The 22947-nt window shown below is 44.2% G+C and overlaps 1 protein-coding gene across 1 annotated transcript in view; it reads left to right on the forward strand.

The window, feature by feature from the left end:
* Positions 1-22947, forward strand: part of MEIOB (meiosis specific with OB-fold) — a 133784-nt gene that overhangs the window by 72395 nt on the left and 38442 nt on the right. The gene's annotated exons all lie outside the window — the stretch shown is intronic.

Raw genomic sequence — 22947 nt, forward strand, 5'->3', positions numbered from 1 at the left:
AGAAAATGGAAATTTTATTGTGTAAATCCCCCCAAAAATAGACTTATTAGGTATCGCCGCATCGTTACGACCTGCTCTATACAAATATCACATTATCTACTCTGTCAGGTGAACATTGTAAAAAAACTAATAATAAAATATTAAAAACTGTGCCAGAACAGCCATTTTTTGGTTACCTTGCCTCATAAAAATAGTAATACATATACACACACACACAATGCACAACTACCTCTAGCAAAAGATTTCTATACTGCAGGAATAATCCTAATAATAACACACCCCTCGCACCGCTCACACCAGCGCGACGACCAATCAGGACACGGCGCTCTACATGCCGCCTGCACCGCCCACACCTGCGCGCCGGCAAGCAGGTCGGAGCACCACCATTTCTGTTCGTCAGTCCCAGCCGCCATTTCTGTTTGTCAGTCACAGCACTATCAGCCATATAGAGAGGAGCCCCTGTCAGCAATTGGACCTACCAGTCGCTACCAGCAGTCTCAGAACCAGCAGTCAGTGCCAGTCGTACAGCCACAGCCACCGTGCCAACAGTGTCAGCCACCAGTCAGTGCCAGCCATCTCAACCATCAGTCAGTGCCAGCAGTCTCAGCCACAAGCCGTAGCCAGCAGTCTCAGTCACAGCCACCAGTCAGTGCCAGCAGTCTCAGTCACAGCCACCAGTCAGTGCCAGCAGTCTCAGTCACAGCCACCAGTCAGTGCCAGAAGTCTCAGTCACAGCCACCAGTCAGTGCCAGCAGTCTCAGTCACAGCCACCAGTCAGTGCCAGAAGTCTCAGTCACAGCCACCAGTCAGTGCCAGCAGTCTCAGTCACAGCCACCAGTCAGTGCCAGCAGTCTCAGTCACAGCCACCAGTCAGTGCCAGCAGTCTCAGTCACAGCCACCAGTCAGTGTGGTCAAGTTCCCTTGCCATTTATTATAGACTGTTCCTGCACTACTGTTCTAGTGCCCGTTATTATAACGGCCTTAATGTCTAGTATATATATATACTATGTGATCATTTGCTCTCCCCAGAGGAGCTCACAATCTAGATTCCCTATCAGTGTGGAAGGAAACCGGAGGAAACCCACGCAAACACGGGAAGAACATACAAACTCCATGCAGATGTTGTCTTGGGCTGAGATTGAACCCAGGACCTGAGAGCTGCACCAGTGCTAACCACTGAGCCACCGCGCTGCCCAGTCCCTACGTGAACTCTTGTCACCCCAGACACCATGATCATTTAGAAGCACCTAAATAATGAGTCTACTTGGCCGGCAGAGTCTCATTATCTGACCAATGTCGGCTCTGTCTCCAGCTTTCAATCACAAAAGTGTGGCCCTAGATGTCGGCACACTGACGCGTGTTCCCTGGATGTGGACGGACTGAATCAAACAGCTTGATTCACAAAGTGCTTCCTCCCCGTCCGTATCCCTTTTTCCTGTTTACAGCCTCTTGTCAGTTCAAAGGTAGGGGGCCGGTGGCGGACGGGGGGGCGCGCTCCACTTCTGCAGCTTTGCTTAATTATTGTCCTCGCAGTGTAAATAATAGTAACATGTCTGTGCTTCACTACACGTGCGGGACATCTGCAGGAATCACAGCTGATGGCGGCTTCACACACGCTACCCATCTGTCACCGCGGTATACAGACAAAAATAGCAAAAAACAAAAATGCAACAATGCACTTTCCATGGTGCAACACCACACAGGGGGGCATCATCCTCTACTGCTGTAGGGGGCGCCACGGATGACCAGACGCTTGAGGGCTGCCACTAATCCTAATGTTCACTGTATAGCAGCACTATTTAGACATTCTACAACATACTAAGTTTCTTTATGTATGGAGCTGTTATTTAATCACTGTATGGTGGCACTTGTGCACTATATGGCGGTATTGCCTAAGATATTGTGACACCGCTTCTTAGTCGCTGTATGGCATTTTTGCAGTGTATGGTGATGCCAGTTTTGTGCAGCACTTTTATAAAATAATGTTATGCATTGGGTTGTTTTTTTGGTCACTGCATGGTAGTACATGTGCTCTATATGGCGGTATGGTGGCACTGTATAGTATTTTTGCAGCGCTTGGTGGTGCCAGCTTTGTATAGCACTTTTATTAAATTGCTTTACGCATGGAAATGTTATTTGCTCAAAGTAGGGTAATTCTTGTGCACTATATGGCAGTTTTTACCTAGACACTGTATGGTATTTTTGCAGTACTTGGCAGTGCCAGCTTTGTAAATCCCTTTTATTAATTACTTCATGCAATAGGCTTTTTTTGGTCACTGCATGGTAGTACATGTGCACTGTATGGCAGTATTTTCTTAGACATTGTGACGCTGCTACTTAGGCACTGTATAGTATTTTTGCAGTACTTGGTGGTGCTAGCTTTGTATAGCACTTTTATGAAATTACTTTATGTACAGAGATGTTATTTGCTAGAATGCGTGGCAGTACCTGTGCACTATATGGCGGTATCTCCTTAGACACTGTGGCACAGCCACTGTATAGCGTTTTCTTTGCAGTGTACAGTGGTGTCAACTCTGAATAACACTTTCATTACATTACATTATGTAAGGAGATGTTATTTGCTCAATGTATGGTAGCCCCCCCCCCCCCAAGTATATGGCAGTATTTCCCTAGACATTGTGGTACTGCTAATTCGGCACTGTATAGTATGTTTGCAGTATATGTTGGTGCTGGCTAATTCTAGCACTTTTATTTAAAAAATTTATATAAGTAGCTGTTCCTTTGTCTCATTATATTGTGCACTATATGGCAGCATTTACTTGGACATTGTGTTGCACTGTGAACAGTACATTACTTTTTTCCACCGTGTATGGTGGTAACAGCATTATATCTGTTACTGTTCCTATGTATCTATTCCTATGTCGTGTCATTCCTCTATTATTCCTGCTGGAAGTTAATGAATAAAGGTCCATTTGGGTGAGACCAGATGGCAGTGTATCCCTGCAGTTTGGCACTGACAGCACTGATTGGATAGTGTCAGACTGTGCCGGGACACCCCCAACTGGTATTCATAAACTTCCAGTAGGAATAAGAGAGTAATGACACAGCATATAGTCCTAAGAATAGATGATCCACAATTGTTATTACATGGAGAATGCAAGTAGTTATTAACACTGACATGTCAGGAAAGGTGACCGTTTGTTTTGAAAGAAGACACATGGCCTTGGTGTGGTTCTCTTTAGGTAGCACAGCTATGGGGGCACAGTGGTTGTCTTTAGGGAGCACAGCTATGGGGGCACCGTGGTTCTCTTTAGGAAGCACAGCTATGGGGGCACTGTGGTTGTCTTTAGGGAGCACATCTATGGGGGCACTGTGGTTCTCTTTAGGAAGCACAGCTATGGGGGCACTATGGTTCTCTTTAGGAAGCACAGCTATGGGGGCACTGTGGTTCTCTTTAGGGAGCACAGCTATGGGGGCACTATGGTTCTCTTTATGGAGCATAGCTATGGGGGCACTATGGTTCTCTTTAGGAAGCACAGCTATGGGGGCACTATGGTTCTCTTTAGGGAGCACAGCTATGGAGGCACTGTGGTTGTCTTTAGGGAGCACAGCTATGGGGGCACTATGGTTCTCCTTATGGGTCATTGATAAGGGGGCACTGTGACTATCTGTTTTTAGAACAGTTATGAGGCATAAGGAGCTCTGTGTCTGTCTTCATGCAGCACGTATATGGGGGTATTGTGGCTGTCTTTGTGGGGTATTGTTAAGAGGGTACTGAGGCAATCTTTATAAGGCACTGTTATGAGGAACTGTAAGAATATCTGGTACATTATTTCTCTCTTCTGGGCACTTTCTGTAGACATTACGAGGAACAGCACAGGCTCTGTGACTGCCTTCCGGGGCACGGTGTGTGGCACTGTTATGGGAGCACTGTCGCTGTCTTATGTGGCACTGTTACGGGGGGCACTGTCGCTGTCTTTATGAGGCCCTATTATAAGAGTACTGTGGCTGTTTTTATGTGGCCCTGTTATGGTAGCACTGTGGCTGTTTTTACATGGCGCTATCATGGAAGCACTGTGGCTGTCTTTATGTGGCACTGTTACGGGGGTCACTGTGGCTGTCTTTATGTGGCACTGTTACGGGGGGCACTGTGGCTGTCTTTATGTGGCACTGTTACGGGGGTCACTGTGGCTGTCTTATGTGGCACTGTTACGGGGGGCACTGTGGCTGTCTTTATGTGGCAGTGTTACGGGGGTCACTGTGGCTGTCTTATGTGGCACTGTTACGGGGGGCACTGTGGCTGTCTTATGTGGCACTGTTACGGGGGGCACTGTGGCTGTCTTATGTGGCACTGTTACGGGGGGCACTGTGGCTGTCTTATGTGGCACTGTTACGGGGGGCACTGTGGCTGTCTTATGTGGCACTGTTACGGGGGGCACTGTGGCTGTCTTATGTGGCACTGTTACGGGGGGCACTGTGGCTGTCTTATGTGGCACTGTTAGGGGAGCACTGTGGCAATTTTTCTAAGGCTCTAATTCACGTGGTGACTTTTATCCAGCATACGGTTACTAGCGCGGACTATCTGCGCTGTTAACTTATTGAGGGCCCTAATATTTTTGCAACCCACTGCTATAGTCACATATATTTTGATGTAAAAAAATAAAAAAATAAAACACAGCCATTGCAAGAGGCAAAGATGTCCTCTCACAGTCACACGACCTGCGCCCCGAGGCTGGAGAAGGAACATGAACACGATGATAAATATGGGCGCCCTGCAATGAATTATGTGAATTTACATTACTGCTCTTAAGACAAACAATCTAATGTGAACAAAGTGTCTCCCGCCATCTGTTCCAGGCAATCAGCCGTGATTATCGAGGTAGCGGTTCAGGAAAGGTCACCGCATGGCGATCCTCTATGGTAATTAGAAGGGACCTTACAAATGGGTTTGTGACACCTCCGCTCCATTCACCTTATTTCTCTCTCTGGTTACATCAGGCCGGGTCTGGGAAAGCTGGGTGATTGCAATATGGCCCAAAGGCATTGTCACCCAGCTCTCCTGGTATATCAGGCACCATACTGTATGACCATGTGCCTCTAATTTTATACATAACGTGCCCCATCGCCATAACATGGAACACAGAGGCACCATATTGTGTTATATACTTCATAATATGTACCCACAGGGATTCAAGCGATTTTGTTTTGTAAACTGGTCCAATTAATTTATTAATACATCTTTATAGTGTTAAGAGCTTTGTTTTTTTCTGGATACAGAGCTCCAAATCCCCTGCATTAACCGTTACATGATGAAATGATGGTTACCGGCAGCCACCACTAGAGGGAGCTCGCCGCACACTGAATTACTATTGAATTCAATGTAGAAACAGTATGCAGTAAGCTCCTGAGCTCCCTCTAGAGGTGACTGCAGGTAGACAGAATTGTATTTTTGGATTCCTTATGGATAGGTATTACAGAGCCATAGGAATTCTGTGTGCTGCAATATGGTGTCACTATAAGGCAGTACATTTTGCCCTAAAAGAATTGATCATACGCATTCATATAACATCGGTGGCACATGAATGTAGAATATGGGGGTCATAGGTGCTGCATTAACCATTCTATCTATCTATCTCCCGCATTAACAGGTACAGGATCAAATTATGGTTAGCTGCAGCCACCACTAGAGGGAGCTCGCCACAGACTGAGTTATTATTGAATTTAATGTAAAAACAGTATGCAGTAAGCTCCTGAGCTCCCTCTATTGGTGACTGCAGGTAGACAGAATTGTATTTTTGGATTCCTTATGGATAGGTATTACAGAGCCATAGGCATTCTGTGTGCCGCAATATGGTGTCACTATAAGGCAGTATATTTTGTCCTAAAATAATTGATATTACACGTTCATATAATATCTGAGGCACATGAATGTAGAATATGTGGGTCATAGGTGCTGCATTAACCAGTCTATCTATCTATCTCCCACATTAACAGGTACATGATCAAATTAAGGTTACCGGCAGCCACCACTAGAGGGAGCTCGCCACAGACTGAGTTACTATTGAATTCAATGTAGAAACAGTATGCAGTAAGCTCCTGAGCTCCCTCTAGTGGTGACTGCAGGTAGACAGAATTGTATTTTTGGGTTCCTTATGGATAGGTATTACAGAGCCATAGGCATTCTGTGTTCTGCAAAATGGTGTCACTATAAGGCAGTATATTTTGCCCTAAAAGAATTGATATTACGCATTCATATAATATCTGAGGCACATGGATGTACAGTATGGGGGTCATAGGTGCTGTATTAACTAGTCTATTTATCTATCTATCTATCTATCTATCTATCTCCCACATTAACAGGTACAGGATCAAATTATGGTTACCGGCAGCCACCATTAGAGGGAGCTCGCCACAGACTGAGTTACTATTGAATTCAATGTAGAAACAGTATGCAGTAAGCTCCTGAGCTCCCTCTAGTGGTGACTGCAGGTAGAATGAATAGTATTTTTTAAATAGGCTTGTTTGGATTCTTTATGGATAGGTATTACAGAGCCATAGGTATTCTGTGTGCCGCAATATGGTGTCACTATAAGGCAGTATATTTTGGCCTAAAAGAATTGATATTACGCGTTCATATAATATCGGAGGCACATGGATGTACAGTATGGGGGTCATAGGTGCTGCATTATAGATCTGTAATACTTCCATGTGCCCCGGCTCCAATACTTTGACTCTGGTAACATACATGGGCAACATATAAAGGAAACACATGATTTCCCACAATGCATCACATCCCACTGCTACATTTAAAATCATTTCCATCCTGGGCGGAGCTTAGATGTAGCCTGACACCCACATTGAACCTACGTCTGACACATGTCCTAGCGTGGGGGAAAAAAAAGTGTCATGGAAAAAATAAAAAACAGCCATATGCTGCCACAATGTTGAAACCATACTGTAACCATTTAGCAAGTCAATGGCCATTTGTCCTGATTATCCGCAGGAATGATGAGGCCATCTTCTGGCAATAATAAGGTCACAATGCATGGTGTGGCGGTAGATTTATGAAAGGTCACTGCCTCATTAACAAATGTCAGGATGCTTACTGACCAGTAAAGACATATGGCGGCTTTAATCGGCCATGTGCGGCGGCTAATGCAGTTTTTAAGGTGATTTTTACACATTGATATTTTAGTAAATGTTTTCGCCTCCTTGAGTGATCACATTCTTATGCTCCGCTGCCAGAATGAAAGGGAAAACATGGACGTTTAGGCTCCTGCCTGCAGAAATGGTGTACAGTGTAATAGACATGCTCCGTAATGAAAGCTAAATCTGACTTGCTGTTGGTTTTAGCCCTTTTGATGAAGAGATAGCAGAGTATTGTCTGAGCCTTTCTTTTTTCTGATACATAGTTTCAAATAATCAGCAATTACAGAGAGTGAAATGATCAAATTCTATCTTCCTGCAGCCACCACTAGAGGGAGCTCACTGCACACTGAGTTATTATTGAGTTCAATGTACAGTAAGCACTTGAGCTCCCTCTAGTAGTGGATGCATGTAGAGAGGGTTCTCGCAATACCTGAGCTCCTCTAGTGATGGCTGCAGGTAGACAGGATTTGCTCAATATCTGAGCTCCCTCTAGGGGTGGCTGCAGGTAGACAGGGTTCTCACGATACCTGAGCTCCCTCTAGTGGTGGCTGCAAGAAGACCGAGTTCTCTCAATACCGTGAGCTCCCTCTAGTGGTGATCGCATGTAGAGAGGGTTCTCTCAATACCTGAGCTCCCTCTAGTGGTGGCTGCAGGTAGACAGGATTCTCTCAATACCTGAGCTCCCTCTAGTGGTGGCTGCAGGTAGACAAGGTTCTCTCAATACCTGAGCTCCCTCTAGTGGTGGCTGCAGGTAGACAGGATTCTCTCAATACCTGAGCTCCCTCTAGTGGTGGCTGCAGGTAGACAAGGTTCTCTCAATACTTGAGCTCCCTCTAGTGGTGGCTGCAGGTAGACAGGATTCTCTCAATACCTGAGCTCCCTCTAGTGGTGGCTGCAGGTAGACAGGATTCTCTCAATACCTGAGCTCCCTCTAGTGGTGGCTGCAAGTAGACAAGATTCTCTCAATATAGTCATATAAAAAGGAACATATGGAGGCCTTGGAAATCCAGAAATAAATTGCATTCTACGAATTTAGGCCATGGATTGTTCTGTTTTTTTCTCAGCTTTCTATAAGAGAACTGGAAAGTCTGGAAAATGTCAAGTTGTAGAAATCTGGGGCTTTTACCTCTGTACTCCACAGACGTGGCGCTCACCCCTCGCCCTGGCGCACTGTGAGGGGTTGTCACGCAACCAGTGCCGCACTGTGATATGCAGTGTGACTTCTCAATAGATCAAAGTGATGGAAGGAATTTAAAAGATTGGGGTGGGTGGAAGTTGGGGCACAATGTTAAAGCCCCCCCCCTGCGCCCCTCATTCAGACAAATCCTCGTGCTAGCGTGAGACCCCACAGTCTGTCCGCTCCGAATCAGACATCAGTGACAACGTCTTCTGTATTTCTGTAGAAGTGAATGAGCAGAAGAGATAGTGAGAGACATCCCAACACAACCTGTTTATCCATATCTATCTATCTATCCTCATATCTATTTATCTATCCTCATATCTATCTATCTAATCTTTTCGTCAATCATCTAACAAATATCATCTAATATCTATCAATCATTTATCTCATATCTAATATCAATTTATCTATTTCTGTCATCTATTGATCAGTCGGTGTGCCTAGCTATCTCATATCTATCTATCTATCTATCTCTTATCTATCTATCTCTTATCTATCTATCTCTTTCCACCCCTATTGCTGTATTCCTATACTGGAGTAGGATGCGGTGTAGCGGTGTGTTTTGTGCAGATACATGGCGAGCTATAAACATTGCATACATCACCAGCTGGGATCACATGGCTCTGTGCAATGAGGCCGATCATATCTTCACACGTCGGCTATTTATTGACTTTCCTCTGACGCCGATCGTGGACCTGCGCCTGGAGAGATGATGGCTCCAGTGATCCAGTATTACTCATGCCGCCTCTGTGCTGTAATGTATATTTATCCTAATCAGAGACACACATGGAGACCTATGCAGAAAATGTTCCAGACTCCGTCAAGTCACAGCAACATTACTGTAGTATATATATCCCTGGTGTGAACAGGGACTACAGTACAGAAGGAGGCAGGGACAACTGCAAACAGGGAGATGGGGGGGGGGGGGGGGGGTCCAATTCTAACTAGTTTCTGACCCAATGACCTTTATTGGGAGGACTGTAGGGAGAACCAGATGGATCCCACCCATGCCCATATAGTGCTCCTACAGCACACTCCACACATATAATTCCTCCACAGCCCTTTAAATGGCGCTCTCCTGTTTTATCTAATGAAGCTTAAAGGGATTGTTCCACAAAGATGTTCTCCAGTTTTCAAACCAGCCCCTGGATCTGAATACTTTTCTAATTGCATGTCATTAAAAATGTATTATCGCTACTGAGTTATTCAATTAAAACTATCTGTATAGCGCCACCTGCTGTTTGGTTTTTTCTTCTTATTCTCTGTCCACCTCGCTGAGGTGGTCGCACATGCTCAGTTCTATCTTTTCTAACTGCCTACTGAGCTGTGATAAGGAGAAAAAAAACACTCCCCCTGAGCTGCAGTGGAAAGGACGAGCCCCTGAGCGTAATTTTTTTTTTTATTATTATTGTTTTTTATTGTTTTTTTACAATAATCATAGGATAACTCCTATAAAGAGGAGCTGTCACCTTTCCTGACATGTCTGTTTTAGTGGCTCCTTACATTCCTCGTATCATTCTGGAGGATATACTGTAGTCTATTGACTCTATGTTGTGAAGTCCCTCTATTATTCCTGCTAGAAGTTATGAATGAATTGCCAGCAATCTGTAATTGCCCGTTGGGGGCATGTGTCCCTGATTGGATAGCGTCAGCCTGTGCAGGGACACCCCCCCAACAGGTAACACCCATCTGGACCTTCATTGCAAACTTCTGGGAATTCATTGATAACTTCTAGCAGGAATAATAGAGGAATGGCACAACATAGAATCATAAGAACAGATGCTTTTGAATTGTTATTACATGGAGAACACAAGGCGTTACTAAAACCAACGTCAGGAGAGTTGATGGGTTCTCTTTTGTCATAGTTCTGCAAGTTCCTACAAACAGGATTTCTCACCATTTGTAATATCTCAGTTTGTTGTCAGTGAATGGAAAGATTCTTGATCACACCCGGAAGTCGAACTCCTGTCCAGACCTAACACTTCTCACAGGTTAGCGTTTGCTACAATGTATTCTACTTAGACAGTCCTGTGAAGCAAACCATCTGGACTCAAGGTTGATACGTTTTGCCTGCACTGATACATTGTAACAAACCATCAGGGCAGGAGAGAGATTTGGGCAACTGAGGAGTTTAGCTCACGGGTGGCTGTTGTTTGTAAATGAAGCAATAGTGATGATAAGGGCAAATAAAAGCATACAGGGAACTGTTACTTATGCCCCAATAGGTTGGTTTGCACTAAGCGTACATAAAGCGCTGCTGGTCCGTGATGTTAAATATTGCTATGATGTCAATACTTTTTAATGGAAAATTCTTAAAAATCAATAAACTAATGGCAAAATGACCTCTCAGGGGCGGCAGCGATGTGCGGTCTGGATGTCTGACCACCACAGTGCCCTCTAGTGGCCGGGAAGATCACTACAGCCATAAGTTTCAAACTTCAGATTTCCCATAGGCCTTTGATCCTTTGCAGCGTACTCAGGGGCTGATTAGGTGGGCAGAAGATCCTCGAGTAGAAAGGTCCAGGACATGAAGCCTAAATTATCGAGGGGGGAGTTCCCATCCATTACCTTCTTTATTAAGGCTCATGCACACGGGTCCACATTCGATCCGCATTTTGTGCGGGTCAGATGTGGACCCATTCATTTTAACCTGCATCCGTATGTCCGTTTCACAACGTGATAGAACATGTCCTATTATTGTCCACTGTTCTATTAGGAGCCGGCCGATCCGTTCCGCAAAATGCGCAACGTGCACGGATGGTTATCTGTGAATAGAGAAGAGAGCTAGTAAAGCAGGGGTATCTTACTCTACAGTAACCCCCCCTCCCATAGCAATGGTATTGGGCATCCCCTCTAAATATTCTAATAGGGCGTCCCTTTAAGGGCAGTTCCCTAGTATAAAATGATTATAAGTGGAAATCAAATTCCTAGTCACTTTAATCAATGGACCATTCGCAGGGGCGGCCTATGAGTGTCCATGGTGAGGACCTCCATGAATGGTCCATGTATTCTGCGGATGGAACCAGCAGGGAAAGTGTTAATATTAAAGGGCTTCTCCAGGATTTAGGTTTAGGATGTCATCTATTTTTGATCGGTAAAGGCCTGACACCCCCACTGATCAGAAGGGTCGATTAGGGACGTTGCATCCCATTCAGGGATCATGCACACAAACGTATTTTATTTCCGCGTCCGTTCCGTTATCGTATGTGGAACCATTCATTTCAATGGGTCCGCAAAAAAAACGGAAGTTACTCCGTTACTTCAATGGGTCCGTTCCGCCCAAAAATATGTATTACGGACAAAGATAGGACTGTTCTATTAGGGGCCCGCTGTCCCGTTCCGCAAAATACAGAATGCACACGGACGTCATACGTATTTTTTTGCGGATTTTAAAATACATACGGCCGTGTGCATGAGCCCATATTGCAGCGTCTGTGACCGGGCGCCATCAGGAGCAGTGCAAACCCCCACTGATCGAGAATGGATCGCCTATCCCAGGGATAAGCAACCTCCAGCGCTCCAGCTGCTGTAAAACTACAACTCCCAGCATGCACACTTACTCTGCAGTTCTTGCAACTGCCATAAAAGTGAAAGGAGGATTCTGGGAGTAGTAGTTCCAGAACAGCGGGAGTGCCGGAGGTTGCCTATCCTATTCTATCTCATTCATAAAGGGAAACATGTCTATGGTAACGTCAGTAAGACAATTGCTTATCAGGCACTTCCCTAATATAATACAATGGCCCCCGCTGTTCTCTCATTTATCCGTCTTTGGTGCCGGTGGCAGCTACAACACTGAACCCCGATGAGAGATCCGCACAATGTCCTCCTCATCAGCTCAGTGAATGGAGCCTTGAAAGGGGATAGCGCCGAACACAATGGCGATTTCTCCCGGCGTCTCGGCACCTGTGGCGCTGCTGTGTCAAATACCCTCATCACTCAGTCATCGCCACTGATTTCCCACCGAGCTCGTGTGTCAGCGGCGGGCATTGTACGCCCCCCGCTATCTGAATAGCCCATGTCAGGGTAATGAAACGAAATTACAGCGGCGCTCAAGTCATTCCGAGCCGTCCATCTGGCTGTAATTAACAGGAGATAGGAAACAGTTAGGGCTGATCTATTCCTGGACAACCACTGAAAAATGTCCGGAGGTAAGTGCGACCTCCTGTGAACCCGTACTTGCGAATTCTCCTATACCTACCATAGCTGCAGGACATGCAACTGCTGTGGGGGCAGGGGGCCGAAACTAAACAGAGGGACACTGTCATAGCATCTACCTGCCACTAGAGGGAGATGTACAGCTCCTAGTGATTTCTACCTATAAAAATCCATGTACAGTGAGCTCCCCCTAGTGGTGGCTGCTGGTAGCAGAAAATTTCTATCATTTCTCAAGTCAAACAGTATAAGGGAGTCAACCAGCAACAAATTTTTAGATCTAAACGTGATTTGGGTCCGGCATAGTACATGTGGCAGAGTTACTTTTTAATTTTGGCATGACATTTGCATGTTTTAAGCTTCTGGAGGTAAACAACAATTCACTGACAGCAAGCAGATATCTTGAAAATTTGAGGAATCAAAATGACAACTGCTGTATAGTATAATATGTACCCTGGAAATGTAATAATGCAATTAAAATGAACCTCTGACAGCAGCAGCGGTGGTAGAAGAAAGGCAATGGCCTTATCCCTGTGAGCTCCTACAGAAGTACATTTTTATTGGGGCTTTGCTATGAAAATTCCTGTCAGCATTACAGCCGTCCACCTGTCATCGGCATATTAATTGCAGCAGGTTTTATGGACATAACATATGTAGAAATACAGGTGGAAGCTCTTTCAGCTGCTGAAGTGCGCTAATAAATGATGCATCATATGGCGATGAAATGCAGAACTACACAAGCTCCACAGATGATGTCTGAAGGTCGACTCATTAGGGTTCACCATCAAAACTTGGCTTTGCATAACAGCTCATAATTATCTCAGTCCATACTCAGGAAGAAGGCGTATTTCATGATAAACCTGATCTTACGTTCTCTGCAATATGGTTAAATAAGCAATTACTAAAAGTACTCTATTACTACCCTCTATGTCCAAGGATATAACTACTATAATACTGCTCCTATGTACAGGAATATAACTACTATAATACTGCCTCCTATGTACAAGTATATAACTACTATAATACTGCCTCCTATGTACAGGAATATAACTACTATAATTCTGCCTCCTATGTATAAGAATATAACTACTATAATACTGCCCCCTATGTACAGGAATATAACTACTATAATACTGCTCCTATGTACAAGAATATAACTACTATAATACTGCTCCTATGTACAGGAATATAACTACTATAATACTGCTCCTATGTACAAGAATATAACTACTATAATACTGCTCCTATGTACAGGAATATAACTACTATAATACTGCTCCTATGTACAAGAATATAACTACTATAATACTGCTCCTATGTACAGGAATATAACTACTATAATACTGCTCCTATGTACAAGAATATAACTACTATAATACTGCCCCCTATGTACAGGAATATAACTACTATAATACTGCTCCTATGTACAAGAATATAACTACTATAATACTGCTCCTATGTACAGGAATATAACTACTATAATACTGCTCCTATGTACAAGAATATAACTACTATAATACTGCTCCTATGTACAGGAATATAACTACTATAATACTGCTCCTATGTACAAGAATATAACTACTATAATACTGCTCCTATGTACAGGAATATAACTACTATAATACTGCTCCTATGTACAAGAATATAACTACTATAATACTGCCTCCTATGTACAAGAATATAGCTACTATAATATTGCTCCTATGTACAAGAATATAACTACTATAATACTGCCTCCTATGTACAAGAATATAACTACTATAATACTGCCTCCTATGTACAAGAATATAACTACTATAATACTGCTCCTATGTACAAGAATATAACTACTATAATACTGCTCCTATGTACAAGAATATAACTACTATAATACTGCCTCCTATGTACAAGAATATAACTACTATAATACTGCCTCCTATGTACAAGAATATAACTACTATAATACTGCCTCCTATGTACAAGAATATAACTACTATAATACTGCTCCTATGTACAAGAATATAACTACTATAATACTGCTCCTATGTACAGGAATATAACTACTATAATACTGCTCCTATGTACAAGAATATAACTACTATAATACTGCTCCTATGTACAGGAATATAACTACTATAATACTGCCTCCTATGTACAAGAATATAACTACTATAATACTGCTCCTATGTACAAGAATATAACTACTATAATACTGCTCCTATGTACAAGAATATAACTACTATAATACTGCTCCTATGTACAAGAATATAACTACTATAATACTGCCTCCTATGTACAAGAATATAACTACTATAATACTGCCTCCTATGTACAAGAATATAACTACTATAATACTGCTCCTATGTACAAGAATATAACTACTATAATACTGCCTCCTATGTACAAGAATATAACTACTATAATACTGCCTCCTATGTACAAGAATATAATTACTATAATACTGCTCCTATGTACAAGAATATAACTACTATAATACTGCTCCTATGTACAAGAATATAACTACTATAATACTGCTCCTATGTACAAGAATATAACTACTATAATACTGCTCCTATGTACAAGAATATAACTACTATAATACTGTCTCCTATGTACAATAATATAACTACTATAATACTGCCTCCTATGTACAATAATATAACTACTATAATACTGCCTCCTATGTACAAAATATAACTACTATAATACTGCTCCTATGTACAAGAATATAATTATTATAATACTGCTCCTATGTACAAGAATATAAAGATGTAATAATGATGTATTACTATCTATCACTACAAGTCTAGTAGGAGGACCCAGGCTGCAGATTACATTCTTGCCACCAGGTGGCAGTGGGATGGAAGCAGTGACTGCTGTCCTCTCTTTACACTCATGTCACTCTATGCCCCTCCTCAGTGCTGTGAGGCGTTTGCTCAGGGCTCCTGTACATTGTGTCATTTGGTATAACAAGTTATTACATTTCGCTGATATTTTCGGCCTGGCAGCCATGTTATCCCTCCTCCTGCTCTGACTGTGACAGTATTTGTATTGTAGGAGCCGCAGCTTTCTTCTTGGAGTGTGTCCGGCCTCCATAGTAGTACAATGGATGTTATACCAATGTCTGTTCCCTATAGGACTCCCCTTCTTATGTCTATTTTCTGGCTATATGACATTGCCATTCACAGGTCTATTGGCCGGCGACATTTCCTGAACCTGTCCCATTTAATCACCTCATAAATCCTTGAGGGGTTATATGAGACTTAAAAAAAATGTCTGCTTTCTTAAAATGGCACCGTTTATATCCTTGGACTGAATCAAGCTGCCGTACCAGGCAAAGCTAGTGGGCAAGAGTGGCGCTGGTTTTATCCATTTTTATCTATTTGCATACCACCCCTTTAAGGATACGTGGGGTAAATCACAAAACCAACTGGCCAAACATTAAGACCTAAATTTGGAAATAGGTTTTAAATGATAAGTCCTCAGCGTGTGTAACATCACCTAACACCACTAAGGTGGAGCTCACGGACGTATACAGCTCCAACTGGATTTAGGGTACTTTCACACTAGCGTTTTTTTTTTTCCGGCATTGAGTTCCGCCCTAGCAGGTCAATACCGGAAAAAAATGCTTCAGTTTTATTCTAATGCATTCTGAATGGAGAGAAATCCGTTCAGGATGCATCAGGACGTCTTCAGTTCAGTCTTTTTGACTGTTCAGGACGGAGATAATACCGCAGCATGCTACGGCTTTATCTCCTGCCAAAAATCCGTAACACTTGCCAGAATGCCAGATCCGTCATTTTTTTTCCCATAGGAATGTATTAGTGCCGGATCTGGCATTCAAAATACTGCAATGCCGGACCCATCCTTCCGGTCCGAAAAAAATGTGAAAAAAATTAATGCCGTTTGCATACGTTTTGACGGATCCGGCAGGCAGTTCCGGTGACGTAACTGCCTGTCGGATTCCTCTGCCGCAAGTGTGAAAGTACCCTAAGCATGCTGTGGAGCTCCCCCTAAAGGTGGCAAAAATGTTATGATTTGCTCTGTTTTGGGGGATTTGTAGCTCTGTATCAGTAAAACAGAACCAGGGCCCCACAGATTGTGGTAACATCACCTAACACCACTAGGTGGAGCTGATGGACGTATACAGCTCCCATTGGATTTAGCATGCTGTGGAGCTCCCCCTACAGGTGGCAAAAATGTTATGATTTTCTCTGTTTCTGGGGATTTGTAGCTTTGTATCAGTAAGAGAGAACCCGTGCCCCTATACAGATACATTATGAAATAATTCAGCGCGGCACGTTGGCCCCTTTAGGCGACTCACATGGAAAAAACGAAATAAAACAGTATGTCCAATAAGGATTTTTCTACTCTCTTGACTTTGTAGATTAGAGGATGGCGACCTGCACCTTCCGTCAAGATTTTGTCAACATTTCCGACCTACACCCTAATCTCTCTCGCCCAGTAAGTATCACTGACTTTGTTATCGGCAGTGTCCCATCCGCTTCAGCCTACAGCACAGACAAGCTCATTGTCACATTGTCACCGTGCTTCTGGAGCCACAATACTCTGATTGTTACCATCCGTCATTTTGCACTGCAGGGGATGTAAGCCGATGCCGCCGGTGCGGTCCAGGGATGTGTCATGGGGCTCGGCCCTGCACTTCTGCATCGGCCAAGCCTTTATTGGAGCGTATAAGAGACCCTTTTGTATCTGCCTGATCGCCCGCTGAATAGATAATTGCTGAGACCCAGCAAAATAAAAAAAAATTGTAATGCGGCGAGGGATGTCTGGTATTTTCGCCTCTTGATGGTAAAATTTGAGCCGTTCTAGCTGTCCCTAGCAATTTACTTCAACAGTCATGTGTTACGGGCCCCTGTGAATTCCCCTTTGGCTCGTTTTATTTTTTTTTCAAAGGCCGGTAAGGTTGTGGGACGTGGAAATGGGCTTAGTCCCGCTGTGTCAGTCGGCTCAAAAAAGAAAATTGCTTGTCATAAAGAAGGCCGGTCGTCAGCGCTCTGAACACAATCTACTCATGTTCTCTTTTTACATTACATTTGCAGACATATTCCAGGTTCTCTTTGACTGATCCCAGGGAAAGTCCTGCTGTCGTCTGTCAAAAAGTTCAGCCGTTCCTTAGTTATATCTGTATCCGGGAGAGTTGGACGACCACCAGGGCAACCATTGTAGCTCCCACAGGGGTCATTACACAGGTTTACTAGAAACATGGTTAGAAAATCAAGAGTGAGATAGAAAAAGACAGTGGTGAAGAAGAGAGGGATAAATAGAGAAAAGAGAGAGGACAAAAAGGAAGAGAGGAGAGCTACAGTGAGAGAAAAGGAAAGAAAGTGAGAGATCGAAAGAGGACGGAGGGAGAGAAATAGAGACAGGGGGGCAGATAGAAAGAGGGAGAGAGATACAGAGAGAGAGGAGGTAGAGCAAGAGAAAAAGAGGGATAGAAAATAGAGAGAAAGAAAGGGAGAGATGGAAAGAGAGATAGGGGAGATAGAGGAAAATAGGGGGAGAAGAGAAAATAAATGAGGGATAGAGAAAGAAGTTAAGAGAGAGCTAGAGAAATGAGAGAGAGAGAGAGAGAGAGAGAGAGAGAGAAAGATAAATAAATAAGGACAGAGCAATATAAAAAAAGAGGAGAGAGAAAAGCAACAGAAAAAAAAGAGAAAGGGAGAGATAGAGAGGGATAGAGCAAAAAAAGAGGTAAAGATAGAGAGAGGAAGAGGAGACGAGAGATAGAAAGAGACAGAGAGAAAGCAGGAGAGATACCGAGACAGATTAGAGGGAGATACAAGGAGACAGGAGGACAGACAGAAAAAGGAAGAGAGAGGAGGCAGAGCAGGAGAAAATGAGGGATAGTTAAAAAGAAAGAAATGGAGAGATGGAAAGAGAGAGAGAGAGGAGACAGAGCCAGAGAAAAACAGGAGGATGGGAGAGAGAAAAAAAGAGGGAAAGAAAGAGAAAAGGGAAGAGAGAGCTAAAGAAAGGAGAAAGAAAAGAGAGAAAAAAGAGGGAAATGGAGAAAGAAAAGGAGACAGAACTAGAGAGAGGGAGAGAGCAAAAAGAGGTAAAATAAATAGAGACAGAGGGAGTGAGAGAAAGAAAGGTACGAGGGCGAGAGAAATAGAGGAAGAGAGAAAAAGGGGTAACGAAAAAATATAAAGTAGAGAAATGGAGAGAGAAAAAAAGAGTGAAATGAAGAAGGGAGAAAGGAATAAAGAAAGAAAAAAAGAGGGAGAGAAAGAGAGCGAGGAGGAAGTTGAATGAAGTGGTGGATACGCATGAGCCCTGCTGCTCCCATCAGTATCTATGGGAGATAAATGTTTTGTGGGATAAGCATAGAGAAGAGACATCCATGGAGCCTGAGCTACCAATGAGAGAGTGTGGATATCAGACCACCGCAGACTCCAACAGGCAATGGGGGATCTTTAGCATAGCGTCATTCATGTGAATGGGGCTTGCTGCAATATCCTGCACATCCAGATGGCCGCAGCAAGGGCGATGCAGGGAAGACTTAGAAGGGAGCGCTGCACTAAATCAGCATGGTGTCCCCTTCATTCTCAGGATCGTGGGGGTGCCAAAAGTCACGCCCTCACTGCTCATAAAGTGATGGCATACTCAAGTGATATGACATCACTTTATAACACAGGAACACCTCTTTACGCTGGCCATCCAGTTTAAAGGGAAAGCCTACTGCGAATAGTCATTGTGACATGTCTGGAGATTTTTTATTAGTTGAGGTCCCTGACTTCAGACCCCAGAGCTGTGATGGCTAACCTCTGGCACTCCAGCTGTGGTAAAACTACAACTCCCAAGATGCGCACTTGCTTGGTTATTCTCAGAACTCCACAGAAATGAATGGAGCATGCTGGGAGTTGTAGTTTCACCACAGCTGGCATACCGGAGGTTAGTCATCACTGCTCTAGAGCAGGCATAATCAAACTGTGGCCATCTAGCTGTTGTAAAACTACAACTCCCACAATGCCCTGCTGTAGGCTGATACCTGTAGGCTCAGGGCCGTTTCTAGGGGCGGGGCGGGCAGCCGCCCGGGGCGCTGTCAGAAGGGGGGGGCCCTCTTGTCGTTTCTCTGCCTGTTATTACTCTCGTGCCGTGCGCCCCCCTGGCTCCCTCCCTCTGAGACCTCGCCTGCCCTGCGCCCGAGTGCCGAGTCCTCTGTCCGTACGTACCGAGTCCAGTCACTCAGCTCCGGTACGTGCGGTGCGGGCGGCACTTACTGACGTCACGCGCCTGCTCCTCCCACTAGGCGGCGCAAGCGCGTGACGTACAGTGAGTAAGTGAGCGCCGCATTGCCTGCCTGTTACCGCCCGCCCTGAGCCCATGAGCAGTGCTGATTGCTGAAAAGAAGCCTGCTGTGAAGATCTGGGACACTGGGTCGACTCGGGTGCAATGTGGGTGAATTAAACAAACAATTTTTTTTACAATGGGGACAGTGACACTGTGGATGGTCTGTGGGGGGGGGGGGGGGGCATTAATTACAATGGGGGGCGGGGGCCACTGTGGGAGACATACAAGTGGGGGCCACTGTCACTGTGGGGGACATTAAGTTTAATAAGGATCACTATGGACATTATTTAGAATGGAGGCTGCTGTGGGTGTCATTATAACTATAATGTCTGATAGGCCTAGTCCTGAGCTGAGTTATATTACCCTGCCCATGCCCTGTATAATAATGTACCCATCCCTGATAGCCCTTAGTTATAAGGGGTATCAGGGTACATTATTATACAGGGCAGGGTAATATAACTCAGCTCAGGACTAGGCCTATCAGACATTATACAGTTATAATGACACCCACAGCAGCCTCCATTCTAAATAATATCCATAGTGATCCTTATTAAAAATAATGTCCCCCCCACAGGCGGGCGGCGGCGCTCGCTCACTGTACGCCACGCGCCGCGCGCGGGGGGGTGGAGTTTTTTTGGCACTCGCCCTGAGAGAAATTTTACCTAGAAACTGCACTGCGTAGGCTGTTCGGGCATGCTAGGAGTTGTAGTTTTGCAACAGCTGGAGAGCTGCAGTTTGAGGATGCCTGCTCTAGAGGAATATCCACAGGGTATATATATATATACACACTTCATCATTATGGGTGACATTTAAGTAATTCTCATTCACACGCTGCATACAAAATCCACACATGGGCAGCAGGTCAATTTATCCTGTGGATTTCCACCCTGGATTTTACCCTTTGCAGTGCCCTGCCTATCTGGCCTCACGCACACGACCGTTGTTGTGGTCCGCATCCGAGCCGCATTTTTTGCGGCTCGGGTGTGGACCCATTCACTTCAATTGGGCCTCAAAAGATGCGGACAGCACTCTGTCTGCTGTCCGCATCCGTTGCTCCGTTCCGAGGCCCCGCAAAAAAAATATAGCATGTTCTATTCTTGTCCGTTTAGGCATTTCCACGATGGGACGCCTGTTCCGTAAATTGCGGAAGGCATACGGGCAGCTTCCGTTTTTTGCGGACCTCAAAAAACTGAACGGTTGTGTACATGAGGCATCTGTCTCACAATCCGTGGCGGATCTGCATGTAACACCTGTGGACTCTTGACGGTAATTTTTTTCTCAGCAACTTACATCCCATGTGGATAGAAAGTCTGAAGTATTTCCAAGTACACCCAAATCTTGGAAAGTGCCATAGAAATCAATGACGATGTGCTTAGAATGTCCCTTTCACTGTGTTTCCCCTTTAATGACCATGTCCCTACCCTATGGCGGTCGAACATACAGCGATGGGCCTGTTGCTCAACGCTGTAACGTGCACCATCCGACACGTTGTCAGACAGCGTCACTGTATTTTACATTAGTGTCTGACAACTACAATCAACGCTCCAGCAAATGTGCGCAGTGTGAAGAGCAGATCCTCTGATGCTTTCAGCACGCTGGCTCTTTATAAGTGAAACCTAGTAAGATAATAACTTTTAAATGCAGGCGCAACTTCTGGCGGGGGTGAGGAATTTTACATCGGTCAGCCATTTAGAATGTCACTTTCCACGTGAGAGTCCAAATTACGAGGGATTGCAGGAAACACAGACACTTAAGGAAACTACGGCCGATGAAGGTCCCTCCGTTTGTCCAATTTAAGGATTAAATGGAAGGAGGAGAAACATTGTCAGGGGGGGTATTACATTCCGCACATGTCAGCTCTTGTGCTGACATAGTTTCCATAAAACCTAATAGCTCATTGTACAGATTTACTGGGAGGTGGGGAACAAATATCACCGTGTAATTGGTAATTCCCAAAAAAATAAAAAAAAAGTTACTTTTTGCGGGTGGTGGGGTATAAGTGCATGAAATCTAATTTGCAAGCTACATCTGTGTTTTATTTGTGTACAGCGTGCAATTTTTTATTTTTCAGAGCATAATAGGCATCGTAATTGGGAAAACAGATGTCAAAGGATTTCCAGACCGAAAAAGTTAAGCCAGCTTTATTATTTTTGGGGGCGCCCGGAGAGCTGCGTGTCAGTCAGAATTTTCCTTTTTATGTTTCTTGTTATTAGAGGCTTTGTAATTGATTAATGTTAATTCATGTGAACAAATTACTTAATGCATTGGAGAAAATCAGGTTCCATTTCCCCCTTCTGTTTCGCACTGTATGGCGGTGAGGTTGACATAATTTGGCGTGGAATTAATTTATTTGGATATTTATTGCTCTATAGTCTTAGGCCCCTTTCACACAAAAGATATTTCCGCACAGTTGCGATGCGTGATGCAAATGCACAGAATCCGGACTCATTCATTTTAATGGGACTGTGTACAAAACGCATTGCACCAGACCTGCGCAGAAAAAACTGAATGACTTTGCACGCAAAATTGCGCATTTTTCACTGAACGCATTCGCAAAGACCTAATCCGGACACACTCGTCTGCAAGGGGCCCTAGGGTCTGCGAACCAGTCAGAAAAAAAATAAAGGCTGGCGCACACTTGTAGATTGTAAGCCCGCACAGGCAGGGTCGGGCTGGGGTTTCTTGGGTCCACCAGACGAAATTACTCTCTAGGCCTAACCATGTATCATCAAGAAAGTCTAATAGGTTTTTAATAAAAGAAATAGACCCTAGTGGACGGTGATTGACTCCAATGTTAGGCTACTTTCACACTAGCGTTTAAGTTTTCCGATATTAAGTTCAGTCATAGGGGCTCAATACCGAAAAAAAAAACGCTTCAGTTTTGTCCCCATTCATTGTCAATAGGGACAAAACTGAACTGAACAGAACGGAATGCTCCAAAATGCATTCCGTTCCGTTTAGTTGCGTTCCCATACCAGAGAGCAAACCGCAGCATGTTGTAGTTTACTTTCCGTCCTGGGATGCGGAGCAGGACGGATGCGGCATTACCCACAATGCAAGTCGATGGGGATGGATGCGTTTTCTCTGACACAATAGAAAATGGATCCGGCCCCATTGACTTTCAGTGGAGCTAATAATGGATCCATCTTGGCAATATTAAAGATAATACAACCGGATCCGTTCTGAACGGATGCAGATGGTTGTATTAT

Source organism: Bufo gargarizans, chromosome 8 (assembly GCF_014858855.1).
Source record: "Bufo gargarizans isolate SCDJY-AF-19 chromosome 8, ASM1485885v1, whole genome shotgun sequence".
In the NCBI taxonomy this organism is placed as follows: Eukaryota; Metazoa; Chordata; class Amphibia; order Anura; family Bufonidae; genus Bufo; species Bufo gargarizans.